The 11,080-nt window shown below is 37.2% G+C and overlaps 1 pseudogene; it reads right to left on the bottom strand.

The window, feature by feature from the left end:
* Positions 1-303: 303 nt before the first annotated feature.
* LOC133765350 (UDP-glucuronosyltransferase 2B16-like) lies at positions 304-10,278 on the bottom strand (annotated as a pseudogene).
* Positions 10,279-11,080: the final 802 nt, after the last annotated feature.

Here is an 11,080-nt window from a genome sequence, read left to right as displayed (position 1 = left end):
GCTGTCCTTCTGATTTGCCTTGTTCTCCTCTTTCTCCCTCTTCTACAAACACTGTCACTTTCCCTTTATGCAAAGCAGGAAATCTGTGAGGGTAGAGACACGTTGTATAAGCTTTCACGAAAATTGCCTCAGCCTTTTATTGAGGGATCTAACATACAAAACCGAAAACATCTGTCTTAGCATGTAAGCCATTCCTTTTAAGCTCTAAGTAAGCTTCTTGGAGCTCAACAAGGATTGACATAAGGCAGTGGTCAAAGCATGTAAGCACTGGATTCGAGCATCATTATTTTTGGGACCACACATTTATGCTGCTTTGAGGATGAATTTTTCTGTGACGCTGGAATACCGGTGAAGAGCCTCAGTGCCTACAATCAAACTTTGGCCTTCATGTTGTTCATCTGATTGTCAAAACTACACATTTACATTTAAATGAGTCTACATTATTTCTGTTCTATGTTTTTGCTTGAGAATATAATTTCATTATGTTGGAAAATAATTGCCTTTTGAATTATGTTATGTCCATAGAGTCATATATTTTAGGTAATTAAATGTACTAGTAATAACAACAAAAGCAGCAATAATGACAATATTCAATATTAATTTTGATTACTGACCTAAGTGTCGGAATTTTTTCTTATTTATTACAGACATATAAATATTATACATATTTATAGGATATATTGTAATATTTACAGTAAAGATATCTATATCTTGAAATATTCATTATTTCCTTACGGTGACAGCATTAAAAATCCTTTCTTCTTTTTGCTTTTCTTATAGAAAAATGTGTAGTACATTGTTGTTGTCTGTGCTTCCCCTGCTATTCAGTGGAACATCAGAACTTTTCACATCTATCTATATTTTACTTTGTTCCTGTTTATCAAGCCTTTCCCATCTCTTCCACTCTCTCCAGCCACTGACAACCACCCCTTACATTCTCAAATTCTATGCGATAAACTTTTTTAGATTATGAATATGAGTGTTAGATTTTTGCACATGCAGTACTTGCCTTTCTGGGCCTGGCTTTTTCCACTTATCATAATGACTTCCAGATCAATCCATGTAGTGGTAAGTCACAAGGTTTTATTCTTTTTATACATGAGTAGTATTCTATTATTTATATATGAGGCATTTATTTATCCATTCATCAGTCCATGGACAAATATGACTGTTTCTACTTCTTGGCTATTACAAATAGTGTTGCAATTAACATGCCAATGCAGTTTGCTCTTTAACAGACTGATTGGATTTCCTTTGGTTTTGGGAGACATTTTAAGCATTTGTTTTTTTTTTTTTTTTTTTTTGTATTTACCATTTTTCCACACAACATAATATGGAATAACATTATTAGTATAAGTGTATGAATAATTATGTCTGTGAACTTTGTTGTCTAGCTCTCTATTGTGCAGCCTGAACTCATGTAATCACCTCCTTGATTCCCACCTTTTCTGCAGTCATACCTCTCCAATCTACTCCAGTGATCTTGAAGGCTTATTTATTAGTTTAGTTGTTTCTTGTTTTTTTTTTTTCTTATTCTTATAGGATATCTGAATATATCTCTACCTCAACTATTTCTCTGTGGTTCCCTAACAAATATATTTTGATGCATTTTAAATGCCTTCATATTCTGTGATACTAAATGCCCTCCTAACAAAATCAGTCTCTTTATTCCACTTCGAGTAAACTATACTTGTTTTCACTATGCTGTCTGCATTTTTTTTTCTGTCTTGTTCTCCCCTAATCATTAACCTGTTCTGGTAAATCATTCAAATATCTGTCAAGTATTATTATCAGTGACTCTGTAACATTTTCTATGACCGCTCCTGGATAAATGTTAACAGTGTGATTTTTCCTTTAATCATCTACACCCTTTTTACTGTCTATGACTCCAAAGAGAACATAAAGTTTTGGGGAGAGAGCACAAATGGTTTCTACTTTACTTCTCTATATATCCAGCACTTGCCCCTCTTGTATCCTTGTCACATTATGAGTCCACACTAAATTAAAAGCCAATTCTTGTGTGCTGAATATTAAAGACCTTAATTTAACTTACTTTATTCTTAAAGTTCCCCAGATATTATGTTATTCTCCCTTTTTTAAAGATATATTTTTAAAAGATATATATTACAGAGAGGCAGAGGCAGAGAGAGGGAGAGAGGTCTTCCATCCGCTGGTTCACTCCCCAAATAGTCGCAACAGTCGGAGTTGAGCTGATCTGAAGCCAGGAGTCAGGAGCTTCTTCTGGGTCTACCACACGGGTGCAGGGACTTGGACCATCTTCTACTGCTTTCCTAGGCCATAGTAGTGAGCTGGATCAGAAGTGGAGCAGCTGGCACTCGAACCAGAGCCATATTGGTTGCAGGCACCACAGGCAGCGACTTTACCCGGTATGCCACAGCCCTGGCCCCAGAAGTTGTTATTCTCTAATGATAAACAAAATGGATACATCTGGTAGTATAGAAATACACAAGAATTCATAAAGTTCATGTAAATATATATTATCTTCTAACTCAAACATTGCATGTTCTTTGTAAAGTCCTCTCATGATTTTCTGCCTGATAGGGCCCTTTATCCCACTTCCCATATCTCTTCCTGTGAGTCAGGTGCTCTAAATGAAAAACAGTCAAAAAAAGAAAGCAAACATATTTACTTGAACAGAGGTTGGCAGGTTTGCAATGGAGCCCTCCAACAAAATAAAAATTCTGTAGTAGTGTGTGAGGAAACTCCAAATATCAACAGCTCTAATGAGCCATGTTTCAGCTTTCTCCACCAGCTCAAAGAATCTAACAGGTCTTTTTGAATAGAGGAAAATGAGGAAAAGCAAATTAGTGAGAGAATTATTAAGCAGGGTTTTTCATGTAACTACATGGAATGATGCAGTCAATGATGTATAAAGTGTCTGTGTGTTGCTAAAAGAAATATTTATACGTATTTCATATATAATACATATAAATATATTATGAATTGTTCACATACAAGATATATTTGCAAAGGAATTGTTCCTTTATTTTTTACCTGGAAACCTTTATTTAAGGGGTACAAATTTCATGTATTTCATCTATACAAATTTAGGAACACAGTGATTCTTCCCATTTTACTCTCCCTCCTACCTGCACTCCACCCTTCTCTCTTCTTCCTCTACCAATCCCTTTCTTATTTTTTTACTAAGACCTATTTTCAATTATCTTTATATATATAAGACTAACCCTACACTGAAGAGTTCAGTGAATAGTATAAAAAAATGTTCCTCAACAGTCAGGGCAAGGATGTTTGAAGTCACCACATCTCAAAAGTGTCAATTTCACTTCTACTAATAGCATACTTTTAGGTATGCTATTAATTACCACAGATAAAGGAGAACATATGGTATTTGTCTTTCGGACTGGCTTATTTCACTAAGTATAATGTTTTCCAGTTGCATCTATTTTGTTGCAAATAGGATTTCCTTTTTTTTTTTTTTAACCACTGTGTAATGAGAAATTGTTTCTTTTTCTTTTCTTTTCTTTTTTTTAACAGATAGAGAGTGAAAGAGACAAAGAGAAAGGTCCTCCCTCCATTAGTTCACCCCCCAAGTGGCCGCCACGGCCAGAGCTACACCTATCTGAACCTAGGAGCCAGGTGCTTCCTCCTGGTCTCCCATGCGGGTGCAGAGGCTCAAGCACTTGGGCCATCCTCCACTGCCCTCCTGGGCCACAGCAGAGAGCTAGACTGGAAGAAGAACAACAGGAGCTAGAACCAGGGCCCATATGGGATGCCGACACCGCAGGCAGAGGATCAACCAAGTGAGCCATGGTGCCAGCCCCAGGAATTGTTTCTAACATCAAATCAGTATAGTCATAATTTTGTTATTAAAATAGTCCGTTTTAGAATTATACAGGCATTGTGTTCCTCTTTAAACTTACAAGAGTAGAAGAGTAGTTATCCTACAATAATCATGAACAGAGCTTTCCCAGAGGAGGTACTCAGCCCAGTTTCCAGTTTAGCCAGCTGGTTTCCTTGCTTTCCTAGGAGAAGTGTGATTTATTTCTTCATTTTTAAATTTTTTTAGTTTGGTTGAATTTCTTTTTCTTTTACTTAGTACTGTTTTTGGTTCACATTAACAGCTTAATAATATTCATTTACATGTAAATTTATACATAAATATTTCCAAATATCATATGGGGAGTGTTAGAATCCATAAAGCCACTGAGGCCTGAGAGAATGTGTTAGGTCACTGAGGCGTGAATCCCTAGGACCAGTAAAACCAGACACAGATACATAACTTACTGGCTAGTGGAATGTTTATATGTGCTTAGAAAACACCCACACCTGGGACATTCAAAAGTGCTAAGGATATGGGATAAGGCAGCTAGCTAGATTAGGGCTATGAGCTGAAAGCAACATCTCTCCCTCACCCCAGACCCTGCAGCCTCTAATCCTATCCACCCACCTTTCTTTTTTTTTTTAAACTTTCATTTAATGAATATAAATTTCCAAAGTACAGCTTATGGATTACAATGGCTTCCCCCACCCATAACTTCCCTCCCACCTGCAACCCTCCCCTTTCCTGTTCCCTGTACCCTTCCATTCACATCAAGATTCATTTTCAATTCTCTTTATATACAGAATATTAGTTTAGTATATATTAGGTAAAGATTTCAACAGTTTGCACCCACATAGAAACACAAAGTGAAAAATACTGTTGGAGTACTAGTTACAGCATTAAATCACAATGTACAGCACATTAAGGACAGAGATCCTACATGAGGAATAAGTTCACAGTGACTCCTGTTGTTGACTTAACAAATTGACACTCTTGTTTATGGCATCAGTAATCACCCTAGGCTCTTGTCATGAGTTGCCAAAGCTATGGAAGCCTTTTGAGTTCACCGACTCTGATCATATTTAGACAAGTTCATAGTCAAAGTGGAAGTTCTCTCCTCCCTTCAGAGAAAGGGTTACCTCCTTCTTTGATGACCTGTTCTTTCCACTGGGATCTCACTCTCGGAGATCTTTCATTTAGGTGTTTTTTTTTTTTTTTTTTTTTTTTTTTTTTTGCCAGAGTGTCTTGGCTTTCCATGCCTGAAATACTCTCCTGTGCTTTTCAGCCGGATCTGAATGCCTTAAGGGCTGATTCTGAGGCCAGAGTGCTGTTTAGGACATCTGCCATTGTATTAGTCTGCTGTGTATCCCACTTGCCAAGTTGGATCGTTCTCTCCTTTTTTATTCTATCAGTTAGCATTAGCAGACACTAGTCTTGTTTGTGTGATCCCTTTGACTCTTAGTCCTATCATTATGATCAGTTGTGACCTGAAATGATCACTTGGACTAGTGAGATGACATTGGTACATGCCACCTTGATGGTATTGAACTGGAATCCCCTGGTATGTTTCTAGCTCTAGCATTTGGGGCAAGTCCTCTTGAGCATGTCCCAAATTGTACATCTCTTCCACCCACCTTTCAATCCAATAACCCCTTCCCATGGATGCACCTGCCCTAGCCTGGGGGCAGTGCTAGGTAACTTGTCCTCCATTCAGAAGCTCTTAAGAAGTCTGGCAACAGGGAGGGTCTCTCTTCCATGGACATAGAGGAGCAGGGTACTGAAATCTCTCATCTTGTTCTTCCCTGCCCACTCTGTTCCTGAACCTGTCCCATGTGTGTGTATTTGATTTCCTCACCTTCCAAATGAACTTCATCACTTTGTAAGTCATATTTGTGCCTATACTTAGAAGGCTAATCCAGGTAAGAGGCAAGAGCCTGGAGTAGGGACTTTTAGACTCTACCTAGCCCTTAACAATAGCCAATGTGCTATAAACTGTCCCTAGGAGCCTTTCTGCCTGACTCCCACCCTCTCTATAGGTCCTTGAGCTACCTGGTACCTCCCCCAACAAGCATCTTAACAAGGGGCTCTGTTGCTGCTCCAGTAAAGTGAAGCCTGGCTCTCTGTATGGGCTCAACTCCCATTCTCTTTATGCCCTTGTTCTGGCCTCACTAAAATAAAAATTCTTTCTTATTTAACTAGCTTCCTCCTCACCTTCTTCAAACTCTAAAATAGTAAAATCTAACAGATATATATTTAAATTATGGAAATGGAGATTTTTGCTCACTCAGATTGTGGATCATTATTATAAAAAAAAAAACAGATAAACCTGAAGTAATACCTTGACAGTAGAGAATTCATTTTAGAGCACCCAAGACTCCATCTTGAGAAAGCACCCCCAACTATGAGACTCTGGTCTGGAACTATGATCTAAAACTCAGACAATAACACTACTCATACAATAACAGTAGAGTGCATCCCACTTGGCAGAGCATAGAAAATCCCTAGCATGATCAGTCAAGCTTAAAACAGATAGACTGCACCTAGATTAATGTTAAGATTGTAATTTGTCTATTGTCATGACTGTAATTGATATTTGTTTTACATAGGCCTTAGGTCAGTCTGATTCTAGTAACCATGTATTCTCAGTCCCCAGTCCTAGTAATGAAGTATTCTTCTTTCCCTCCATGTAGTTTTGCCTTTGTAAACCCTGCTGCTTTGAGCTTTGGGGTTGAGAGTTATTTAGGGCAAGGACCTGTTCTCTACCACTGGCAATAAAGGACCATCAAGTTTTATCAATGTGTGGTGCTCCTCTGTTTGCACTCTCTCAGGTACAACAACCTAATTTTAAAATAGAGACTAATTATGTATATATGCATATATACATATATGTATATAATGTATCTTTCAACAAAATTTTAGACTTTACACATATGATTTTTTATGTACATAATGAAGTAATTTATCAACTGTACAAAGGTCAATTTACAGATTTTCTCCCTGGTAAAAACTCTGTATCTCCCTAATGTTAATGACTCTTTCAGGTAATATAGAAATAATATTAGAATTATAAATGAAGAGACAGATCTATGTAAGGAAAAATTGAGGTCACACAATTGCTTGAATGAGAAGTATGTGTAACAAGCAAATGGACACATCTTTTTTCATCAATATATTAGAGAAGTGCCCACTAAGTTTTATAACATGAAGAACGTATTATCAAATGGACATAGAATTGCTCAGAGAAATCCTCATTGTTTCATTTGTAGCTGTGCAACCTCCTGGAATGTCCCATCCAAAGGATGAGCTCGATTCTGGCTTCTAACTCATCCTTTCTACAACACTTCTGAAATTGATCGACCTTTCTATTTTATTAAGTTAGCTAGTAGATGTTAGATTTTAGGATTTTAGGGTTCCCAAAACATGAGTTTGGATAACAGGCAGAATCCCTTCTTAAGCTTCTTGTTCAGGGAGGTACAGAGTACCACAAGGACCCTGATGAGATGGGTGGGAGACAAGCAGAATGGCTCCTTGGTGAAGTTATAATGTATTGTCTTAGCAGTTGGGAATGTCCCAGGTAGGGAGCTTCCAGAGCCATAAGCATACCACTAGCCTTAAGATTACCTGAGCCTAGTTTCTTCTGGTTTGGGAATTTAGGCCTCAGAGGTCTAACAGATTCTAAGAGTTGACAGGAATTAATATTTGTATCAGTGGTCAAAGAAAAATGGGCACTTTTGTATTGTTTAGAGAGGAATAATGAAGAAGCAAGTCAGAATTACATATCCAAAGTGTTGCTCTTGCTCAATAACCTTGTTAGGTGTATCTTCTGTTTGGTTGAGTATGGGAAGAACTGTAGCAGCAGGCCAGCATTCACATAGTGAGAATGTGGAGAAAAAGGCACCGTAATCCACTGTCAATGGGAATGTAAACTGGTGCAGCCACTGTGTAAGAGTAAAGTATGGAGATACTTCAGAAATCTGAATATAGACCTATCATATGAGCCCGCCATCCTACTCCTTGGAATTTATCCTAATCAAAAGAAATAAGCATATGAGAGATTTATCTGTACCACCATGTTCATTTCAGCTCAATTCACAATAGCTAAGGTGTGGAATCAACCCAAATGTCTATCAACTGTTGACTGCATAAAGACATTATGATATATATATATACACTGTGGAGTGCTATTAAGCTGTAAGGAAAAAAAAAAAAAAGAAATCCTTTACTTTTCAACAAAATGGTTGCAACTAGAAACCATTGTACTTAGTGAAATAAGCTAGTCCCCAAAAGACAGATACTACGTTTTCCCTGATCTGAGGTAACTAATACAGTATCTAAAATATAATATATTGGAACGAAGTGAACATTTTGAGATTCGATGATTGTTTACAGCCCTTCTCTCTCCTGCTGAGGAACAGTGTTTCTTGTCTTTATACTATTAGTTGAACTTTTTCACTTAGTGTACGATTAATTTTATGATCATTAAGTAATCTGAAAGTAGATCTCCATAAAAATTAAGATTGGGAATGTAAGAGGGAGGAGGAAGAAGAGTTGGAATGTGGGTGTGTGGGAGGCTAGGGTGGGAAGTATCAGTATGTTCCTAGATGTGTATATATGAAATATATGGAACTTATATAACTTAAATAAAATTTTAAAAAAGAGTCTTGTCATTGACAATAATCAAATAGGACAGCCCAACTCCTGCTAAGGGGGCAGATCAGGGGAATTTTCAACACCCTACAAGGAAGGAGCTATGTAGGTCCATTAGGAAGTTCTGAGGGAAATTTAGGAATCTCAGAGTCATGAAGCCTTCTCAGCAGGGAGAGCAGGGCAGAGAAAGTATTGAGGGCTCCTATGCATATTCATAAAAACTCTGAATACAGACTGGGATCAGTTCTTTACCAAGATGCTCACCTGGTCTTTCAATTGTGTCTCTTCATTATTTGTTTTCATTAAATTTTGCTTCAATATTCATTTGCTCTTTTGTGTCCTTGCCTTCATACTTCCTTGTCTAGGAGACAAAGAACTCAGGGGCTTACAAACAATTATACACTCTAGCTTCATTGTCATTTCATTATCTTACCTATAAAAGACTAAATTCCTTGATTTTACTTTCATGCAAACTCACCTACAAAGTCACAGGAAAGTTAAAAATTCACACCAGCAATCAAAAACATGACTTACCTAGAACTTCACTGAAAAGCTGACTCCATCTCTTCTCATTAAATGATTGGAACCAAAAGTCAAAATAAAGCATCCATAGCATATTTTTTACCCTTTCCATGAATATTTGACCACTTAAATCTGACCTAATAATAGGCACATAGGAAGGAGGAAATAGAAGTCCTCTACAAGTCTTCTCATATGTAGCTGGGAGCGAAACGGAGACTGTACACACAGGATATTTTCAGTAGTTCAGGCAGCAGCTCAGCACAGGAAGAAAATGGGTCTGCAAGAACAACATCAAACCTTGATTGTTAAAATTTTGTCATGATTTTCTTGTTCAAAACTATGTCTTTGCAGGGATTTTCTTTTTTTTTTTATTAAACTTTTATTTAATGAATATAAATTTCCAAAGTACTGCTTATGGGTTACAATGGCTTCCCCCCTCCCATAACTTCCCTCCCGCCCGCAACCCTCCCCTTTCCCGCTCCCTTTCCCCTTCCATTCATATCAAGATTCATTTTCAATTCTCTTTGTATACAGAAGATCAGTTTAGTATATATTAGGTAAAGATTTCAACATTTTGCCCATATAGCAACATAAAGTGAAAAAACTACATTGGATTACTAATTATAGCATTAAATAGCAATGTACAGCACATTAAAGACAGAGATCCTACATAATTTTTTTTCAAATTAATTAATTTTCTATGCCATTTCAATTTTAACACCAGGTCGTTTTTTTTTCATTTCCAATTCTCTTTATATACAGAAGATCACTTCAGTATGTAATTAGTAAAGACCTCATCAGTTTGTGCCCACACAGAAACGCAAAGTATAAAAATACTGTTTCAGTACTAGTTATAGCATCACTTCGCTTTAGACGACACATTAGGGACAGATCCCACATGGGGTGTAAGTACACAGTGACTCCTGTTGCTGATTTAACAATTTGACACTCCTGTTCATGGCGTCAGTAATCTCCCTAGGCTCTAGTCATGAGTTGCCAGGGCTATGGAAGCCTTTAGAGTTCGCTGACTTTGATCTTATTCCGATAGGGTCATAGTCAAAGTGGAAGTTCTCTCCTCCCTTCGGAGAAGGGTACCTCCTTCTTTGATGGCCCCGTTCTTTCCACTGGGATCTCACTCACAGAGATCATTCATTTAGGTCTTTTTTTTTTTTTCCATGATATCTTGGCTTTCAAAAGTGTCAGAATGTTCAAAGTATAATTTTGCAATTGTGAGAAGTATTCTGAACATGCATCTCTTGACACATCATTTATTGATGTATTAATCCAATACCTGATAAAGCTTCCATTTCATCTTTAGTGGGGGATGTGTGAAAAGTTTCAAATTTAACTCCTGATTTATTGGTGAGATTGATTCAAACAGAAGCTGATCTCAGAACAGTTACTGCATGACCTCGCAGGACAAGTGCATTGTCTTCATATTCATCCAGTGGCTGTACTCCATAGGCCACACCAGCACCTTCCCACAACTCCCAGAGCTGAAGCAGCAACTGAGCTGTAGCAGCAGCAGCAGAAGTGAGACACATTTCCTGGACATCCTGGTGAAATGCAATGCTTCCTTTCTACTTGTTTTCCCTTCATTAGTTTCTGATGGTTATATCCAAAAGGAAATGTAATAAGTAGTTAAAGTATAACTTGCACTGATTAAAGTAAATACATGATATGAACAACCAGAGCTTGTGAACCAGGATGATAGGTAGAAAAGCCAAGTTAGATATTGTCATGGTTATGTGAGTTCTCTGGTGTTATTAATTGATTTTCATAACTGGAAGGCAAAGACCTACATGTGTAATGCACCAGCATGATGCAAGAGATTTAGAGCAGTGCTATGAGCAGTGGCAAGTGAGGTGATTTCCATCTGAAGTATCCCTGATGCAGAATAAGAGATAAAATAATAATGCAAGTGATCTTAATACCAGGATACAATGGTTCAAAGGACTATTTTTAAAAAAAAATTTTGCATCAATTCAAAGTCTTTAACATTAATGTGTTCAAATATGTGTTATAAGATTAAATATATATGTAAATATACTGAGATTAATACAAAATAATGTTTAATGATAAAGGAAAATGTGATGTTTAGAGGTGGCT

Source organism: Lepus europaeus, chromosome 8, assembly GCF_033115175.1.
Source record: "Lepus europaeus isolate LE1 chromosome 8, mLepTim1.pri, whole genome shotgun sequence".
NCBI lineage: Eukaryota > Metazoa > Chordata > Mammalia > Lagomorpha > Leporidae > Lepus > Lepus europaeus.
Note: the sequence above shows the minus strand (reverse complement) of the source record. Positions and strands in the feature narration are given on the sequence as shown.